The sequence below is a fragment of the Mus pahari genome, chromosome 21, assembly GCF_900095145.1.
Source record: "Mus pahari chromosome 21, PAHARI_EIJ_v1.1, whole genome shotgun sequence".
In the NCBI taxonomy this organism is placed as follows: Eukaryota; Metazoa; Chordata; class Mammalia; order Rodentia; family Muridae; genus Mus; species Mus pahari.
In genome coordinates, this window is record NC_034610.1 from 48,045,691 (window position 1) to 48,066,954 (window position 21,264).

A 21,264-nucleotide genomic window follows, 5' to 3' on the forward strand; every position below is an offset into this window, starting at 1 on the left:
TGTATGTGTGTGTGTGTGTGGTGTGTGTGGTATGTGTGCGGTGTATGTGTGTGTGTGTGTGGTGTGTGTGGTGTATGCGTGTGTGTGGTGTGTGTGTGTGATGTGTGGTGTGTGTGTGTGCGTGTGTGGTGTGTGTGGTGTGTGTGGTGTATGCATGTGTGTGGTGTGTGTGTGTGTGTGGTGTGTGTGTGTGTGCGTGTTTTATTCTGGTTATTTGGTTTTATTTGCCTGTGTTTCCTAATGAGAGAAAGAAAGGTGGGAAGGATCTGCGAGAAGATGAAGGAGGGGAAAACATAATCAGAATTTATTGCATAAAACATATTCAATTAAAAAAAATCATCCTCTTTTAACATGTGTTGTCGCCTGAGGTTTTGATCTTAGCCATCATGCCTGGTGTAAGGCCAGGGTAGTGGCAAGCTCCTGCAGGAACCTCACAAGAAGTTCCTTGGGAGACTCGGGGGAGAGATTCTCTCAACAGAAGCATGAGCTGAGCTCAAGGACACTATGTAAGGTGAACCAATGCATGCGTGTTGTTGGTAAAGAATAACGAGGCGGAGCAGACCGAACCAGTGCTTAGCGCTCCTCTGTCTGTGGGCTCATATTTATAATCCTTCATCCCGGGTCCTTTCACATGTTAGCTATATCAAAACCCTTTCACCTGTGTGTCCCAACAAACCATCACTTGACATAACTAACTTTCCAAAGAAACTAGAAGTTTCCAGTTCAATAAAACAATAAAACAGGCACTGGCAGCCAAGCCTTTTGATTGCTTGAGTTTAAAACCTTGGGTGTACAGAGGAGAACCCCCAGATGGAGCCCAGAAAATTTCCAGGGTGAGGAAAAAAAAAAGGAGAGACCAAGACAGTGGACTTCAGAGAACAGAGCACTCGGGCGTGAGACCTACACCAAGGTCAAACTCCAGGGATCTGCAGAGCATCCCCCAGAACACTTGGTCTAGGGCTGATGTTGCCATGGGGCTGAATCCAAGTGGAGGCAGGAGACATCTGACTAGATTCCCACATGTTACCTTATTCAATATAACAATCAAGTACATCTTTAAATCTACCAGTTTCGTTTGATCTTAACATAACTTCTCTCACGACTCTCTGGGTCAAAAATCTTTGATGATTTTTATTCACCATACTCCAAAATATTTGTCACAGAGCACATTTAATTTTCACTAGAGCATTTTCTCTATACAGTGTATTTTCTTGGTGTACAGAAATGGGGAAGGAAATGTTCTCGTTCTGAGAGGTATTTCATAATGACTTTGTTTAGTAGAAGGATAATCTATTGCTTAGCCTGGGTACTGGGTGGTCATTATACATGTGTTGCTTTTGAGATAAAAGTCTCCCCTAATGTGAAAATTACCTGAATTTTTCATTGGCACTCACTCTTATTCTGGAGGGAAGCTCGTGAATAATTTAAGAGGTTGTCAATTCTCCCTTGAAAGACAGAAATTCCTCCACACACTAAATCGAAAATCACACACCCAATACATCGGGCACCCTTCAAATGACAACTTGGTATGCTTCCTGAATAGTATGATTTATCTCGCAGACGGGAAGGAAAAGAGTTGCCTGAAGAACAGCTCATTAAAATGTGTTTTATGGGGCAGTAAGATATCTCAGTGAACCCGAAGGCATTGGTGCCCAGCGTGGACAACTGGAGTTCAAGCCCTGAGACTCACATGGTGAAAAAGCCTCCTGTGGGTTGTCTTAAACACACACACACACACATGCACACACACATGTGCACACACACACATGTGCGAGCATGCACCCACACACACAAATGTAATCAAATGTGTAAATACATTTTTATAATACTAGAAACCCATGCTGAACACTGAAACAATTTAATAAGCAACACTTCGATGAACCTAACAAAAACAGCTTAATCTCTTTTTTTTTAACAGATCTTACTAAAATGAATTCTTTAAAAGTGTGGCAACAGTAAATTTATACTTAAAAATAAAGAAGTCACTAAACATTGTTTCAACATAAACTATTAAGCTGATTTCAACAGAATTCTATATTTCCAATTGCATACTCGTTTTTGCAAACCTTGTTTCCCTTTCTTATCTCTTAATATTTCCTCAAACTCTGATGCTATTTATAGGACAACACTGTAATTGGGACTCTAGGAATTAGGGTCCCTGACAGAAATACCACAGTAAGAATAAAAGCAGCCCACACCAATAGCCAAAACATCAGGAAAACAGCTCCTTTCCAGGGGAAGAACTACCTCTCAGTTGTCCCTCGCCTGATATACTGACACAGAATAGACTACCTAACTTTTCTTTTATATTTTCTATATAACACTGCTATGAGGAAGCAGATCAGACAGATAAAGATTTTTCTCTCTACAACTGCATGAAAAACTGTAAATACGCTCATTTTTATACACATACCCTTAAGCACGTGCATATATGTGTATAGGTACGCACATGATGCAGACATACACACATAATGTGTTTTCCTCTTTATGCAAGCCAATTTAGGGGACCACAGCCAAGCTTTATGGCCAGGGCTCTAATTTTAAAAAAGATAAAACACAGCGGAACATTATCTGATGGTGTCTCCCAGCTAGAGAACAACTATAGAGGAATAAAATATACAGGGAATAAAGTTTCCAATTTGTTTATGTGAGAATACATGATAATGGCTTCATTGCAACATTTTCCTATCCGTTACTTACGTTATTGTACCCTGCCTGTGATTCCCACCATTTCCCTTCCCTGCCTTCTTCTTCTCGCAGCCTGGTCCTTCATTTCCCCACCTAGTCTCCTTTTCGATTTCCAACCACACAGGTTCTATTACTGCAGTGCCTCGAACGAGAATTTCCCCCGTGGGCTCATCTATTTCAACAGGTAGTCCTCAGCTGCTGGCGAGGTTTGGGGCAGCTCAGAAGATATGGCCTCGGTGGAGAAAGCATGCCGCTAGAGGTGGGCTTTGAGAGTCTAGAGACTTGGGACCCTCTGGTTCCCTGTTTACAGGACACGTTCGCCATTGAGGAGGTGAGCTCTCAGTCTGCTCACGATGTCTGCTGCCAGTTCTCCCTGCCACGAAGGACTCTGGAACCATAAGCCTAAATAAATTTTGTCTGTAAGCTCCCATGCTTACTTACCCGGCCAATGTCGCCTGATATGGCCACAAGGAACTAGGGGTTCCAAGTTGGAGGGCTAACAGCAAAACTGAAGCTGTGGCAGTTTTACGGAGAACAATATTTTTTATACCCTGGTCAGAAACAGAACATAAAGGCAACTGCCAGGATCAACCCAGGCAGGATACAGGATAGTTTCCAGGATACAAGCTATATGGTATACAGCAGGTTGATGTCTAACACCAATTGTCCGGTCAAGCGTCCACGCTTCCTTGACGACTCAGGGAACAGAGAAACACAAAGAGGCCTGGACACTTCACTGCCCAAGGAAGGACATCAGTCTCTCAGGAACTGAAAGGTACATTGTGCACCAGGAGCCATGGACTCTAACCTGAGCAAGGTATGACGCAGCCTACAATGCAGGCCTCTCAGGGCAGCTTAGCCAAGCCCACCATGGTACCCTGCAACCCCCTTTTTATTTTCTAATTTTAGGGTATGCAAGCCAATCTTTAAATTATACTTGGAATGGCCAACCAGTTGCAAGGTGACAGGGCTTTCCAAAATCAAATTCTCAGACACATTCCTATAGATTATAGTTTAGAAATCCAATTAAAGATCGAGAGATAATGACTGAAACTCTTGGTCAGGTTTGTGTAGCAATGGAGGAGGGTAATTCATCTAATTTTGAATGCTGAATGGTAGCATTTCATTACGCAAGGCCTGAACATTCTGTAAGATGCCTACTACATACAGTTATTCTCCTCTGTTCCTCCACCTGCCCTTGCAGTCCCTCCCTCGTCTCGTGTCAATCTGGGGTTGTTCTCGGTGCCTTTGCAGCCATTTTCAGAAAGTCCTTACCTATGTGTGGGTCTTGAAATGTTTGCCTAGAGCTGGAGAGATGGCTCAGCAGTTAAGAGCACTGACTGCTCTTCCGGAGGTTCTGATTTCAAATCCCAGTAACCACATGGTGTCTCACAACCAGTTGTAATGAGATCGGATGCCCTCTTCTAGTGTGTCTGAAGACAGCTACTGTGTACTTAAATATAAGTAAATAAAATCTGAGAGAGAGAGAGAGAGAGAGAGAGAGAGAGAGAGACTGACTGACTTGCCTTATTATCCCCCAGCCCTTCAGAGTTTCTGGCATTACTGGTCCATTTTGGTCTTACACAGCATAACAGGAATATGACTATACTATTTCACACATGGATATCTCGTTTTCCCAAGTATTACACCAGATATTAAAGAGGCACTCTTTTTCCCAAATGGATGTTTTTGGTACCTTTTCAATGATTCACTACATGAGTTTTTATTCCTTGATCCTATATTCCAGTGGTTCTCAACCTGAGATTTGTGACCCTCCTTGTGGGGTTGAAAGACCCTTTCACAGTGGTCAGATATTCTGCATGTCAGATATCCATATCAGGATTCATAACAAGATCACAGTTATGAAGGAGCAAAGGAAATCATTTTCTGTTGGTGGTCACATAGTGGGGGGGCCTGTCTGAATGGGCCACAGCATTAGCAAGGTCGAGAGCGGCCGCTCTGTCCCACTGAGCTCCGTGCTCTGTCTGCTCCCTGTGCGAAGCTGGCTGTTTGGGCTACACTGACACTAAGGTAGTGTCAGATCAGTACGGCAATGTCTCTGAATGAAACGCAGCGCAGTTTCTGCTAAGAGCTGCTTTGACTATTGGGGTGTCTTCTGAGTTTTTGTGAACTTCAGGCTTTTCCCCTAGTTCTGTAAAGAGTGTCACTGGAGTTTCACTGGGGATCGTGTTGAATCTGAGGGTCGGCTTTGGTTTTTAAAAAGTCATTTTATGATATTAATTTTGCTGATCTACGAGCATTACAAGTCTTTGAATCTCTTATTGTCTTCATTCCCTGGTTAGATTTATTCCTAGGTTGGAGGATTGGGGGCTATTTTGTTGTTTTTACTGTGGTTTGATTGTGTGAAGTTATTTAAAAAAATTTTTTCCCCTCCTGATTTCTTTCTTTGCTAGTCTATTATTAGGTTATATTATTTCTAAAAGCTTCTGTTTGTTTGTTTGTTTGTTTAGAGGAAGGAACTGTTTGCTGCTGTTGAGTCAGGGTTTTATGTAGATCAGGCTAACATGGAACTCTGCATGAGGACCTAGAGTGCTGGCATCATAGGCTCACACCACCACGCCTCAGACTCACACCACCACACCTCAGGCTCACACCACCACGCCCCAGGCTCACACCACCATGCCCCAGGCTCACACCACCACCCCTCAGGCTCACATCACCACCCCTCAGGCTCACACCATCACCCCTCAGGCTCACACCACCACACTTCAGGCTCACACCACCACGCCCCAGGCTCACACCACCATGCCCCAGGCTCACACCACCACACCCCAGGCTCACACCACCACACCCCAGGCTCACACCACCACACCCCAGGCTCACACCACCACCCCTCAGGCTCACACCACCACCACATCTTGCTAAAACCACTCATGTCTATTTGTCTATTTTTACCCTGCAACATTGCTGAAAGTAGTTTTCAACTCTATGAGTTTTCTTGTGGTATCTGGATTCTTTGGGGTGTAGTGTAGGTTCATGTAATTTACAAGTAGGAACATTCTAACTTTATTGTTTCCTCCTTGTATCCTTTCTATGTTGTTCTCTGTCTTGTAGCTTCAGGTAAGACTTCAAGACTATGCTAAATAAGAGCAGAGTCAGGAACTGCGTCTCATTTCTGATGATACAGAAAATGCTCTTGGCTTTTCCCCATGCAGTATAATGTTGGCTATAGGCTTGCCATGGGTTATCTTTCTTTTGCCGAGGGACACGCCTTCTGTTTTAGGGCTTCTATCATTCTGGGGTGTTGAACTTTGTCAGAAGCTTTTTCTACAACTGTTAAGATGAACGTGTGATTTCCATCCTTAACCCCATTAACGTGCCACAGCACCACTTCCTGATTTGCTAAGAAACCGCCTTGCATCTCCAGAGTAAAAGTCACTTGTTACGGCAAACAGTCTTCTTCATGCCCTCTTGAATTAAGTTTGCAAGTATCTGACTGAGGGTTTCTGCCCAACAGAACAACTGGTCTACGAATCTTCTTTGTTGTTATTGTTGTTGAGCCTTTATCTGGTTTAACATACCAGGGTAATAATGCTGGCTTCAGAGAACGAGTTTGGTAGTGTTCTTTTGAAGGAAATAAACTATAAGCAGTAAAGATTTAAGATGATCTAAGAATATTTCACTAATTTAAATTACCCTGAAGTTGAGGCTAGATGGTTCAAGGGTAAGAGCACAGGCTGCTCCTCCTGAGGACCCAGGTTCATCACCACCATCCACATAGAAGCTGAAGATCATGTATAGCTCCAGTTCAAAGGAATCTGATGCCCTCTTCTGGCCTCTTCAGGTACCAGGCACATACATGGTCCCCAGACTTACATGAAGGCAAAATACCCATCCATATTAAAATGATGATGGTGGTGGCGGCGGTGGTGGTAGCATTTTTCAAGACAGGGTTTCTCTGGGTACCCCTGACTGTCCTGGAACTCACTCTGTAGACCAGACTGGCCTCAAACTCAGAAACCCACCTGCTTCTGCCTCCCAATTTCTGGGATTCAAAGTATATACCACCACTGCCCAGCTTTTTTTAAAAAAAAAAAAAAATGTTACATTAAAATCCCTAGAGTGTGTAATTTGTGTAAATACTTGATAAATGAGGTGTAAAACAGCTGTCATCTAGTGCAGTAAAAGTTTATCCAGTTAACTCTGGTTTGCTGTAAAGACCACTTCAACTCAAAGATTATTTCAGCTGGGCATAGTGGCATATGTAATCCTACCATAACTCGGGATTCTAAGGCAGAAGGATCTGAATATCAGGTCAGTTTGAGCTACATGGCAAGACTCTCAAAAAAAAAAATCCCAAATGGAACTGGTAATTAGAGCTTTCTTGGCATCTTAATCAGATGTTTATGTGATGCCAACGATCATAGCAAAGAATACAGAGACGTGCCTGCTTTTCTGAAATTGGGAAGCTGCTGCTGCTGCCTGCCTGCCAGCACAGTGCTTTTTAGATTTTCTTCTGCAGCGCTGCAGATTGGACGAGGGCTCTGTGCATGCTAGGCAAGTGATCTGCAATTAAGCTACTGGTCTTTCACGCCCTGGGTCTTTAAAAAAAAAAATGCTATCTTTGTTTTTGCAGAAAAACTTTATGAGGTATGAGCGTAAAGCCCATGCTTTTCACACCCAGGCATTGAGCTTCCACTAAACACGCGGGTCTCAGATCTGTAAGTCACATCAGTAATGTCTGGAGCAGAGGTCTGCGTGCCCGTGGAGACTGACGGTCAAACCTTAACTATCGCTAAGTATACGGATAAGCACGGTCTGAGTTTGTAATGAGGAGAAGACATCACAGAATGTCCCCTCGTCTTGTTTGGTGAGTTTTTGTCTCGTTGTTTCAGTTTGGCTGGGTTACTGGGTTTTGAGACAGTCTCACAGCCCAGACTGGCCTCAGATTCACTATGTAACCAAGGATGGCTTTGAACTTCTGATCCTCCCACCTCTACCTTCCATATCCTAGGATTTACATGTGTGCACCACAGCACCAGGCCTAGTAGACTTCTGAGCTGAAGAAATCTAACTTTGTCTTTCTTGCCCTCATACCTAAAGACAGTGGAGAAAATAACATTAGTTGTTTATATATATGAGCTCTGATTTTTAGGATACTATCATGCAAAACGCCAAGAATTATGCTTTGTGATAACTAAAGATCTAACAGTGTTACAAAAGTTCTACCCCATTACATGAAGCTCATAGAAAGAAAATAGAAGTATGTAGATGATTAAGTTACCTATGACCAACAGATCACTTACAGCAGCCTCAAGCTCAAACTTCCATACACACATAAGATCCCAGAAGCCAGTTCTTCCAAAAACGTATGTAGCATTTCTATATGATTGCGTACACATGCACATGTGTGTGCAGGTGTCTGTAGAGGCCAGAAGGGGTCATCCAATCCCGTGGAGCTGGTGTCCTATGCTGCATAGGAACCACGCCATTGTACTGTGGGAAGCAAACTCAGGCCCTTTGCAACTGCTGGGCCCGCTCTTCAGCCTGCTCTAGTCCTTTATGTTCAAAAATACTGGAGGCTCTTAATAAATTTACAAAAGAACTCTATTTAAAGACCAAAGTAAAACCTTGCCCAAGTATCTGCCTATTTGTAAGGTCTTTGGAATGATGTGTAACTTACAACTCAGACTAAATATCTACTATTATTTTTAGACTATATATTTTATTAATATAACTTTTATAAAATTGTTAAGGCTATAAAATTGCTAATATAACAGGATTTAATTACTGTCTTAATGTGCTCTAAAAATATCTTAAACTTGGTTGCTGAGTTACTAAATACTAAATATATACACATAGATGTGATATTTTTATATAGCATGAGTCATATCTCTGTAAGCCAGGAATCTTGCTTTATTCACCTTTATTTTAAAATAAGTTTAAAATTATAATTTTAATGTAAGATCCATAAGAACAGCTACTTTAAAGAAACTTTAGCATGTGTGTTAACTGTATCATTTGTAAATATTAAAAACTAAATCATATTACAAAATATATTTAAAATGCAGTCACTTACATGAGTCCTTTCTTAGGATGATTTTATTCTTTGAAAGTTACATTTTGATCATGTGTATTGATCATGTCCACTCCCAGCCTCCTTCCTCCAATTCCCCCTCCTATCCCAGCTCCATCTCCCACCAAGGTTCACGTCTTTTTAATTATTTTATTAACAACCCTGTGACATGTGCCTAAGAAACTCTAAAATATGTGATCACCATAGACATAACAGGGCAACTGCAGCTTAATTATTAAAATGTAACTCCTGATCCTACGCATGATTAAATTCTAGGAAAGGACGAAGCTTAGAAGCTTTTAGATAACCCCTACCATATTTCTCCTTGAGCTTATGATTTCTGAAGCAGTGGGCTCTCTTCCTGAATGCTACTGCAACAGTGGCTCTTAGCTGAGACCTTCCGACAGCTAAGCCGGGTTTACGGATAACCTGGTTTCAATGTTGTCAGTAGACACAGTCAAAATTATGTGTAAGTACTTCTGTTCCAAGATGCTAATTATCATTTTATTGATGGATAACTGACTACAGGTTAATTTAACCTAAGGGCCACTGTTTCAAAAGCAAATTTTGTTGCTCTACTTTGGCAAAAAAAATAAATAAATAAGGAAGTAGTGGGGGTTCTTTTTTCATTTTTCTTTTTTCTTTTTTTCCTTTCTGTTCTCTTTTTCCTCCTATGTAGGAACAGACTACCACTGGGGCCGCACCAACCCCTCACAAGGAACCCAGTGATCAAAGACTCCAAAGAACAAAGTTCATCCAGGGCTGGGGAGATAATACTTTGGGTAAAAACTCTGCAAACATGAGAGCAGAGTATACATCGATGCCCAGCAACATACAAGGGCAAAGTACAGCTGCGTGTGCCTGCGGCCCCGGCCCCGGCCCTGGCCCCGGTCCCGGGCCCCTGCACCACACAGGAGGACACCCGCACAGGACCCCGGCAGATCCCAGGAGATAGATCCCTGGCCAGCCAGCATCACTGAAAGGATGAGTGGGCTTCTAGCTCAGTGAGACCTTTGTCTCCAGGAAAGAAGGCAGAGGGAGATAGATGAGTGACAGTTATAAAATTATAATAATTATGTATAGGCGAATGGTTCAGAAATGCAAGAACAAGTTTTATTAACTTGTAGAACATGCTAGCGTAACACATTATTATATTAGGATCTTCAGGATCATAAATCTCCTATATCAAAATGGTAGATTACTTAATCTGAGTTATAAATTGAACTTCATTAAAGAGAACTTAAAAGCAGGCAGATGCTGAAATAAGATTTCTTAAGATTTCACTAACAGACAGCTCTGGCCTCTGTGTGCCCCTGCACAGACATGTGTGCTCACACTCGTGTGTAGTGTATGCGCACACGAGCACACGCGCACACATGCGTGCACACAGGAAGATTTTGGAGTTTGGAGACAGGAAGATTATCCAGGCGGCCTACCAAGAGCAATTATGGAAGGGCGTTCTTATGCATGCTACCCATCCTTCCACTAGGGGCGCTGTCGGAAGCCTCCAGGGCTTCAGCTCACTTTCTGCTCAGAGCATCTCTGTCAGCCACAGGCAAAGCTCCTGTTTCACTTAGGGCTTTGAGTGCTGGTGACAGGACACACACAATCAGTAGCACAATCCAACCAGATGGCACAGGGTCTCAAACCCCTCAAGACTGAGGAACAGCCCCTAGGTATGGAGAGACTACATCAGGGCACTAAGACTGAGTATCCCTGCAGGAAAGAGCCCTGGAAGTCAAAACAGCCGGCCGGGCCCCGCCCGGCCCCACCCAGCCTGTAAAACCCCTGTGCTGGGAAGAACCAGGTCGGATCTCAAAACCTACACATGTACAAAGTTTCTTGTCTTAGTCCCATCTTCTCTCTAGCTGTCACACTATGGTAAGCAAGACAGGGGCAAATTAAAATTTTTCTCTCACCAGTTTTGTCCACACTGTACATAAATTATTTTTTTTCCTTTTTATAAATACGTTAATGCCTTTGTCTCTTAACTTGGTGACATTCAGACCCAGGACCAATAACTATAAACATTATCTAAACCAAACTCGAATGCTAAATGTAAATTATGTGGTCCACAGCATTCTATGTTTTACTATGTATTTATAACAGGAATGGTAAGATTATGATTTTCTTTTTAATCTGATTTGTGGGGAAGTAATATGTCTTACAACACCAAGCAATTCTTTTTCAGCTGGGAGATACTTCCTAACATCGGTGTGAGTTGCTATATAATTATGTCACATATGATAAGGAAAACAACTGAATAAAATTTTAGACCCACTCTTCACTTACCTTAAACTTCAAAGGAATAAAAGCAGTTAAGTGTTTTGTGTCATTCCCAGTGTCACTATTTAAAGGAGGCCTGCCTAAACCCGTTTTGTCATTAGATAGTTTTCACAAGGAATTGGAACTACGTGTTTCAAAATAAAGGCTGACATAATGTTGATTTCATACAGTTTATCCAAACAGAATCTGGCCAAGTTGCCTGGATGCAAATGATGGCTCTGCCATTTATCGACAAGTAAGGAACTTCGCCTCACTTTTGTCTATCAGGTAACCAGGTGTGGATAGGGTCATGAGCCCTACCTCGCAGTTTTGCTGAAACTCAACGAATGGATACTTGAAAGATGATTAGAGGGACTGGAGAGACAGCTCAGAGGTTAAGAGTACTTGCTGCTCTTGCAGAGGACCCAGATGCATCTCCCAGCACCCACATCCAATGCATAGCTCCGGGTATACTGGATACAGTGCCCTCTTCTGGGCTACACAGGGACTTGCACATAAAGCACACATACATACAAAACAAAGTAAAATACAATGAAACTTCATTTATAGGTCCAACTGAAAAATCAAGTAAACGAAAGAGGAGACAGAAAGGTTAAGAGATAAACAAGGGAAGAAAAGAAGCACGGAGAACAACACAGGCCAGCAGGCAGAAATGAGAGGGAGGTAAGACAGCCCCAGGCTCAGGACGGGGAGCACGGACAGGAAAGAAGTGCAGCCCAGGAGGGAAGTGCAACACTTATTCTGTCCAGAGAGAGCCCCCGTGCCAGCCATAGGTGACCGGTCAGCAAGCTCCTGAGAGAAAAGCCGCCTGGCCTGCATTTGGAAACCTTCCATCCGTAACTTGGCAGCCTGAGGAGACCCAGAAATGATGGAAATGGAACAAACTCCTTACAAAGAACCAGAAAGACAGTTTGTCCTCTCCATCTGGGGGGGAAACGGCAGTCAAAATAAGAGAAAGCATAATGCTCAAATGAACATTCTAAATCGTTTCGTTTCCTATTTTATGAGATAAATGTACTTGGAATCGTTTATCATGCTAACCAAAGGCACTTTGCTCATTTGGAGCAAAAAAAAAAAAAAAAAAAAAAAAAAAAAAAAAAAAAATAAAAAAAATGAAAAGAAAAAAACAATGCCAAGACCACTGTAATTCCAACAAGCTGAAGTTTTAGCAATCTCTCAATCTAATAACATTCTTAACAAAACTGCATTTAGCTTAAAAATGAATAAAAATCCATATCCGTTTCTATGCAAAAAGCTTTTCAGAGCAATTTCATTATTGTAAATGTAAATAAATGACATAAAAATTCAGTTTTCTGTATCTTCATAATCCCTAAGGCTACGGGATCGTGCTAGGAAAGGAGTTGATGCTGTTTCTGGAAAACAAGAGGAAGGCAGGAAGATGTGAACCAGAGCCCCTGAGGTGAAATAACTGACATCTCTCCAGGAGCCCCCACCATAAACACACAGATTCCAGAATGCAAAGATGGGCCCCGCCCCTTCACCCCAACTATAAAGATGGAATCTGGCCCTTCACCCAACCCACAAAGATGAGCTCCGCCCCTTCACCCAACCCACAAAGATGAGCTCCGCCCTTTCACCCCACCTACAAAGACGAGCTCCACCCTTCATCCTATCTGTACAAAATAACCTTTCACATTAGAAGAACAAAAAGAATTTGTAGCAGCATGTCTGCCTGTATAAAGACTGACAGTGAGGGAAGGGGACTTTGTTTACTTTGTTATGTTGAAGTCTCAGAATCCAGTAACAAAAGACAAAGTAACAAGAAAATGCACAATTTTATTTAGTTTCATGGGCCTTGGAACCCTTCATAAGAAAATGAGGACCATGTTCTTTCCAATTCCCCCCCAAACCAGGTAAACCCGTGTGATTTTTTTTTTTAAAGTGGGTTTGACTATGCGGATAGTTACAGAAAAAGAACAATTAGATTAAATTTTTGATCTGATAATATCAAGCTGGGAGAGCTTAGCAAGGTCTTTCTGTGTCCCTGTGTCATCAGAGAAAAGTTCATTCCTTTCCTTCAGGGGTAAGGAAGACAGCATCTCAAATGTAAGCCAGACAGCCTGCTTCCAGGGATGGTTAGAAAATTCTTCCTAAGTTTATAAACTTCTTCAGAGGAAGGGCAGGAGGTCGGAAAGTGACTGGCACTTCTCAAATTTGGTCTTTAGTTTAAAATATCTTTGGATATGAGATTTTGGCTCAGTGATTAAGAGCACCGGCTGCTCTTCAAGAGGACCCAGGTACAGTTCCCAGCACCCACATGGCGGCTCACAACCATATGTAACTCCAGTTCCAGGGGATCAGATGTTTTCTTCTGACCTCCATGCGGAGCAGCTACACTCATGGTACAGAGACATACATGCAGGCAAAACACCCATATACATAAAATAAAAATAAATCATTAGAGTAAATAAAATGTGTTAGGGTATGGACTGGAGCGAAGGCTCAGTGGGTAGAGTGCTCACCCCAGAAGCATGAGAATGTGAGCTCAGATCCTTAGCACCCGTAGAAAGCTAGCCACAATAGTGCACACCCGCAACCCCAGTGCTGGCTGTGCAGAAGCAGGTGGATCCCTGGAGAGTTCTTGCCGGCCAGCTTAGCCAAATCACTGAGCTCGGGGTTCAGTGTTAAAGCAAAGAACACAAAACTCTGACCTACACACACACACACACACACATACAACCATAAACACATGTACACACCACAGGAACATACACACAAAAAATATTTTAGGACACGATACCATAATTCCCATCAATGGAAAAGCTCATTAATTTAGACTCTATGTTTAAATGCACACAGAATGTTTTCCAACTTTATACACTGAATTGTTGAACCACTTCCTTTTCAAACAAGGTCCAACTGGGTTGTCCAGGCTTCTAACTCATGCTCTTCAGGCAAGCCTGGAATCAGGCTCACACCCAGACTCTTAACAGTCCTTACTCTGATAAACTTCAGTAATTAGTTCAAAATAGTAGCATCTAAAGTCATTTGATCTTTATAATAACTTTGTACTGCTTTAAGAGTTTAAACTTGAGAACTAAGACTTCTCTCGATTAAAAATAGGTAAGTCATACTATTTACATCCATTGCAATTTCTCCTGCTTTCCACTAAGTCTGACAGGCTCTGTCTCCACTGCTCCAGACAAACATTTAATATTCCTACATAGACACATGTACACACACACACATAGTTTACAACAGTTTTTAAATAATATCCTGCTGGGTGAAATATATTCTTCTGAAAGTTAGAATATATCATTTGAACAAAAAGTTATGATAAATATATTAATATAATTATATATATGATACAATATAAAAACAAATATTAACTTATTGTATTGATGCCATTAGGCAACTAGTCAGATATGCGCAGGCTTAGAGGATATTAGGGGGTCGACCCTGTATAAACAAAGAATAGAATTCCATGACTCTAATTACTGTTTGAGGAATGAGACCTGAGTCATGTCTAGCCCTGGCAGGAGATAGGACATTCTGAATGTTCCTGAAGGTCATGGATAACTATCCAAACCTGGTTTTATGAGTCCGAAACCTTATAAGGTCACCATTTAGCACAGTATCTGATGAAGAGCCATTGAGTCTACCTAACAGAGCCAGTCACCCAGGCAGGAAATGGCCCTCAAGAAGGTGGCTGGTACAGACACCTTAGAAAACCCGCCTAGCATGTAGAGAGGTCAGCCGCCCCTCTGGCCACTGCCCACGCTCACCTCCACAGTGCTTCCCGTTACTCGGCAACAAGCCATATCTACCTGTGTGTCTTCCTTGGCTTCTTTCAAAGGGGTCAGGGGAGAGAGAGAGAGAAAGAGAGAGAGAGATCCCAATAGAGATGCTGTTGGTAGTCAGAAGCCTGACTCTGAAGAATTCCTTTAAAACCAAATCTAGAGACTAGAGATGGAATTCAGTGCTGGGAATATACTTGTAACAGCCAAGGCCCTGCATTCAACCCCTGATGCCAAAATGTAATCCAATGAACACAAGGAACAAAATACTAAAACCTGTCTAATTTCTGTCTACGTGAACACCCCATGGATGGCGGAAGCAACCCAACTCCAGTGCATGCTGTTCTCAGGGCAGTGCCTGATCCCTAACAACTGGCATCATGGCACGCACACACAATGTCAGCAGTTGAGAAGCGAAGACAGGACGGCTTCGAGCTCAAGGCCAGCCCGGGCTACACAGTACTAGACAGGGCTACAGAAAAAAAAAAAAAAAAAAAAAAAAAATTAACTATTCAAATCAAAAACAAAAAAAAAATCTTCTGCTTCAATGTATAAATAAACGAAAATCTCCCATGACTATTAATATATCTGGATTTCTTGTGAGCACACTGGAAAAAATACAAAGAAAAGCAACAGTATAATACATAACAGGTTAAAAGTAAGTTTAACAGCTGGTGATGTTTTCCCTCCAATTTCTATTTTTTGTATTGTTTTAATGAAATTTTCAGAATATAAATACTCCTAATGCATCTGGAATAAGGAAAGGAATTACAGGGGCAGTGGCCTGTGCTAAAATGACGAATGAGCATGCGCAGGACTCTTGCTCCCATGACAGCTGGTGAGAGCTCACATTCCTCGGCACACAATGTAGCTTTCATCGATACTGTAAAGTATTTCTGTGAGAATATTTGCAGCGAATGGATGGAATTCTTGTTGCAAGCCCCCATTGAATTATTTAAAAGGACAATGACTGATTGACTAATTAGAAACGTTCTGGTGATATTTATATTACAAAGGAAAAGACTTAGGTCTAGCATTTTCTCTCGAGTCAGAGAAAATACAGTGTTGCCTGTGGGCATTGATTCTGGAATGATCTGCCCTCACAGCTCTGTGAGCGGCCTTCCCGTCAGCCAGCTAATGCTCTTACATCCTATTTGCCTTCTAAATACTATTGCTCGAATGGCTGCTTCTTCATACTTTGTCCGACCCTATCCCAAAACAGGACTTAAGACGATCATAAACTAAAGAAAACGAGAGAAAGGAAGACTAAAACTAGGAAGATGGCTGAAGTGTCCAACAGTCTAAATCAAATAAACTAAAATCTAAGTTCTCTCACAAGCGAGTTTGCCTCAGAAGACACAAGTTAAACATCCAATATTCAACAAGTATAGAACATTTTGGTTAAGAAAATGTTCTGATACTGAGATTAAAAAATAAGTTGGGCATGGGGTGGGGATATAGCTCAGTAGAGTATTTGTCTAGCACACACAAAGCCCTGGGTCTGTCCTGAGCGCCAGGCATGGTGGTATATGTGGAAGTTCAAGACCATCCTCAACTACACAGTGAGTGGGAGGCCAGCCTGGGCTACATGACACTTTGTCCCAAAACAAGATTAAAAACAAAATAGAACGAGAAAATTCCAATCAGCGTTTTTTTTTTTTGCTTATTTAACATATTAAAACCTAATTAACAACATTTACTTTTAAATACATAGATAAAATTTCTCTAAGTCATGAAAGTAGAAGATTTTGAAAGCATCTTTGCCATATCACGTCTACAGAGACATGGTTTTATTTAAGTAAGTTTGCAATTTCCTGATAGTCTGGTCTAGTCTAAGAAAAGAAAAACTGAAGAAAGCATTTGATAAATGCACCCAGCAAAGGCACTGTGAGAATCTTCTCTCAAGCCTGTCCGTCAGTAGGTACGTTGTTTCACATTCTTCCCGTTGTGTTACCATTATAAAGGATGCCCCGTTAGGAAACTGGGTACTTCAAACTGATCTACTTTTATTTTTTGCATTTATTTACATTTGTGCATGTGCTTGTACATACATGATCAAATGTCATAATGACTGTGTGGCGGTCAGAGGACAACCTGCAGGAACTGGTTCTCTCCCTCTAACATGTGAGCCGAGAGGATCACCAGGCTTGTGGCAAGAGCCTGTACCCACAAGACCACCTCACAGGCCTCCATTATCTACCACATGTTTATATTGATACTTTCTCTAACAACCTTACTGAACTCTGTACCGCGCTTTAACGGTCTTTCTCCATCTTTGTACTTCTATCGTTTGTTCTGCTTTCTGAGTAATAGAATAGTCTAATAATCTCTGTCAAGAATAACACCCCTAAACTCTCGAAATCCAACCTACTGTTCTCTGGCCATTACTAACCCTTGCAACTTTCTCATTTGTAGGTTTCTATTAATACTAACCTTCAGCCCTCTTGTCCCAGTCTCCCAATATTAACCTCATTCTCTAATAGAAATCAAATAACATGCCATCAGACACCGCTTAGCACTCTGTGTCAATTTCCATGCCTCTTCTCCCTTTAATTCATCTGCATGTAAAGGTCAAGCAGGCATTAACTCAGCTTCCTCTCTCTACTCCACCCTTGGAATCGTACCGAGAAAATAAGAAAGTAGGAGCTCTGGAATACCATCCTAAACACGCTCGCAGCGATCTCCCATCCCATCATACACAGCTCACAAAATTCCCCTCTCTGCTTCCCTTGGCTACTACTTAAAGCTTTTACCATTAGTCTAAAACCATTCTGCACTGTTTTTTTGTTTTGTTTTGTTTTGTTTTTGTTTTGTTTTTGTTCGCTTAGTAAATGAATTGCCTCTTACTGATACTCCTAGGATTGCAATTTAAACTCCAACAAAACTACACTACAGACCAGGAGGGGTAGTCAGGAAAGGCGCTTGCCGTGAAAGCCCGCCAGCCTAGGTTCGATTCCCAACAGCCATGTAAAGGCAGAAGGAGAAAACTGAGGCCACAGAGTTGCCCTTTGACCTGCACACAAGTATGTTGCACATGCACTTCCACACGGACACAGAGGACAGACAGAATATGTTGCAAATACCTTCACTGCTCAGCTCAGTGCTGCATCTCCTGTGAAAACGTCCTCTGAAGTAAAACTTTCTGGTTTCTTGAAAACCTCAGTTATGTCATGAGATGTTTTATGGAAGCTGTCTTGTGAGAGGGCATGTGATGTTTTGCTGAAAACATACACCTGAAAGGGACCGTGATGTTTAGAAAGAAACTAAATAGAACCCCCCAGACTGTGAAAGGATGCTCTTGATTGCTATGCCATGGTGGTGCTAGACTTCGGTGGTCTTCGTTCAGGACGTTCTTGCATTTCTACGCTGTGCAGTGCTTCACTGGTCTTCCCTCATCTTCGCTGGTTTTCACTTTGTAGAGAGAAACACCAAAGGGCTTCTAGTGGTACTCAGGCTAAGTCCAGCCGCTTCCACTGACTGGTGCCAATTCAGTGGAGCCTTGCTCTTTCTGTTGTATACTGCTACTGTTTCTGGCTTCTGATCCATGATTGGTGTTTGCTATTGGACTGGAATGTTGGTATTGAGGACCCAAGGAACTATAAACAGGTCCACAATTCCCTTTTCCTATTAAGCTTCTTTCTCTCCAGGTTAGTGTGCTAGAAGGGAGGTTGCAGCATTTATGAAAAAGTAGGTTTTGAAACATCTGAGCCTACAGTCCTCCTACACAAGCTTCTCCTATGGATCCTTGGGGCATGGCCCCACCTCAAGGTATAGACATCATTGCCTTCCATGACATCCACTCATCTATGTGTTCTCCTCAGAGGACCAAGAAGTGCATTTCAGCGTTTATCCCAAGCAACCACTTAAGCCAAAGTAATGAATGGTCCCACTAAAGTGCAATAATCCCTTCACCCTGGAATTATATAAAAGAAATGAGTTTAGGAGAAATGAATTTAGGGACGACAAATATATCAAAATTTTAGTTAAGACAAGTTTGACTGTAACATCAATAGCAAATTTTACATTCACAACCTAGATAAAATGCTCACATGTAAAAACTTTTCACATAAATAATAGAAAAATCTTTTTACTGAAAGTTAAACAGCGCTTTTCTTAATACACCTGAATGGATAGCAATTAAACAAACTTCAGCTCTTCCCGAGACGGTATTGTTGGCACCACTGCTGTGCCTTCTATAGTCACACATAGTCTGAGTAGTGAGAATCCTGTGACAACACTGCCACTCACAAAACACTAATCTCACATTCTCTTTTTAAATGTTATATTGGTTCTTTGTGAATTTCACATCATGTACCCCAATCCCATTCAACTTGCCCTTCACCCTTGAACACTGCCTCCCAACACAGAAGAACAAACTCTTGTTGTGGACACTGTAGTGTGTTGCCGTGTGTCCCAAATGTGTGCAAATGCTCACTGCAGTGACTCCTTGGTCTGGTTCGAGGCCTCTGGCTTCTGCTACACCATCAATACTGGCTCCTCACTGGGACTCCTCCGGGATATCCTGTTGTTGCCTGTGTCATGGAGATCCTGTAGTTTTAGATCTATAGGATCAGCCTCCTCAAGTGCTCCAGCAGTTCATCTATGAGGTAGGTAGGTGTTGGGGTGGGCCAATTCAAAGTCCTGATTGTGGGCGGAAGAGGTATCTGAGCTGGTCAGCCAACAGGCTCTCCCACACTCAGGTCCTCCAGGCTGGCTCACCCACAAACTCCACAACCAAGGGCAGCTCTACTCTGCTGCCCGGGTGAGGTACAGGGCCTGTTCTCTGAGTGTTACAGCTCTCCTGCTCTTATGACCCCAGGTCCAGGTCTCCTACCTGCTGCCAGTGTATGGGGGAAAGGGGGAAGGAGGTTATCACTCCCTTGTCCACATCACTGCATGAGAAACAGTGGTAGGGCCAGCTCTTCCTAGCTCTTATCCTCAGGGCCAGCTCATCTGCGACTCCCACAAAGTGTGGGGCCCCCACTTCCCTGAGTATTGCAGCTAGATAGAGGTGGCATCAGCTCACCTGCTCTCCTGTCCCCAGGGCCAGCTCTCCCACTATACCCAGTGAGAGGTGGGGCCAGTTCTGCACAGCCCTCAGTCATCAACATGTCCCCAAGCCGCAGCCCAGACCAGGGACATCCACCTGGCCCTTGGTGCTAACAGACCCCTGCTGCTGCAGGGCCACAGACTCAGACCTGACCCCCAGTGCCAGCATAGGCCAGGATCCCACCATGGTCCCAGATGGCATCACCAGCTGCTGTTCCTCACTACACTCAAGTCTCCGGTTCTGCCTCTCTTCATTGTGCCCACATCCTTCTGCTTCTCTTTCTCTTCCATTTCTCTGCCACTTATTTGCTCCTCTTAGTGGCACCTGGGGTCTCTGAGTGCCGAGGGTTATCTCAGGGGTGGTCTCAGGAGTGCTGTGACCTGCTCATGCAGTACGGCACTGGGCAGGGGTCATCTCGTCCATAGTCTTCCTTCCCAGGCCTGCACGGTGCCAGACTGGTGGTGGTCTTGGGCTGCTTTTAGACTACTACTCATTTAGACGTTCATAGGTTAAAACACTGAGCCCAGAAATATTTCTCTTCTCTGCCACCCACTTACGCACACGGGACACGGCAGCCACACCTGGCACCTGCAGGGCAGGTCAAATTCTTTAAAGCACAGGAGAAACACCACCCATAAAAACCAATTTCCACTCCACCCATCCTTCCAAGTGTGCTTTTAAGTAAGCAACTATTAATGCACAGAGGTAATAGATTACGAAGCATAAAAGCATGTCCTAAAGGGTCACAGACAATGTGATGTTCTTTTTATTATGTTAAAGCCAAATAAAATTAATATGCATATATTTTAAGAGAATACAAGGACCCAGCTTCAGGATGAAGGCCAAATTGAATGGAGACAGACCGAGAAATAGACTGTAGGGATAACAACAATCTGTGGAAACCTTAGCTTTCATTTTAGTACTGGACGTTCAGTTCCTACATTATTTTTTTAAGTCGTTAAAAAGAGAGGGAACAAGGGAGGTAGAGGGGTAAAGAGGAAGAGGGAAGAAAAGAGAGGAGAGAGAAAAAGAAAAGTATAACACTAACCTACTGCTCTGAGACAAACCCAAAACTCACCCACCCATCCAACCCCCACTTTGTTGCAACTGAGTGTGTTTGCTATAAGTGGCCTATGATGAATGTGGGGCCTCGGACTCTCCTAAGTAGACATTCTCCTCAGCAGAAAAAAAATAGCCAAAGGGGAGGAGGGAGCTGTACAAATGAAAAGGTGACTAATCCATCGACTGGCTCTCTGTAACAGAGGTGACAGTTCCCACAGGCCTCTGAGTAGGAACGGTGATTGTGTCTCATTCTTTCAATGCTTACCAAGGGCTGATTATATGTAGAATCTCAAGCAAAGGGATCGCTTGGACTTACAGTTCATACTTGAATCCAGTCTAGAATTTTCCCCAGAAAGCTCCAGAATCAAGCGTCTCCTCAAGAG

At 42.7% G+C, this 21,264-nt stretch overlaps 1 protein-coding gene and 1 non-coding gene across 5 annotated transcripts in view; both read right to left on the reverse strand.

The window, feature by feature from the left end:
* The window catches only part of Akap7 (A-kinase anchoring protein 7), a 128,761-nt gene that overhangs the window by 66,235 nt on the left and 41,262 nt on the right, over window positions 1-21,264 (reverse strand). The window lies entirely within an intron of this gene.
* LOC115062878 lies at window positions 20,294-20,419 on the reverse strand. Its single transcript, XR_003842789.1, has one exon. It is a non-coding gene; the product is annotated as a small nucleolar RNA SNORA17 (small nucleolar RNA).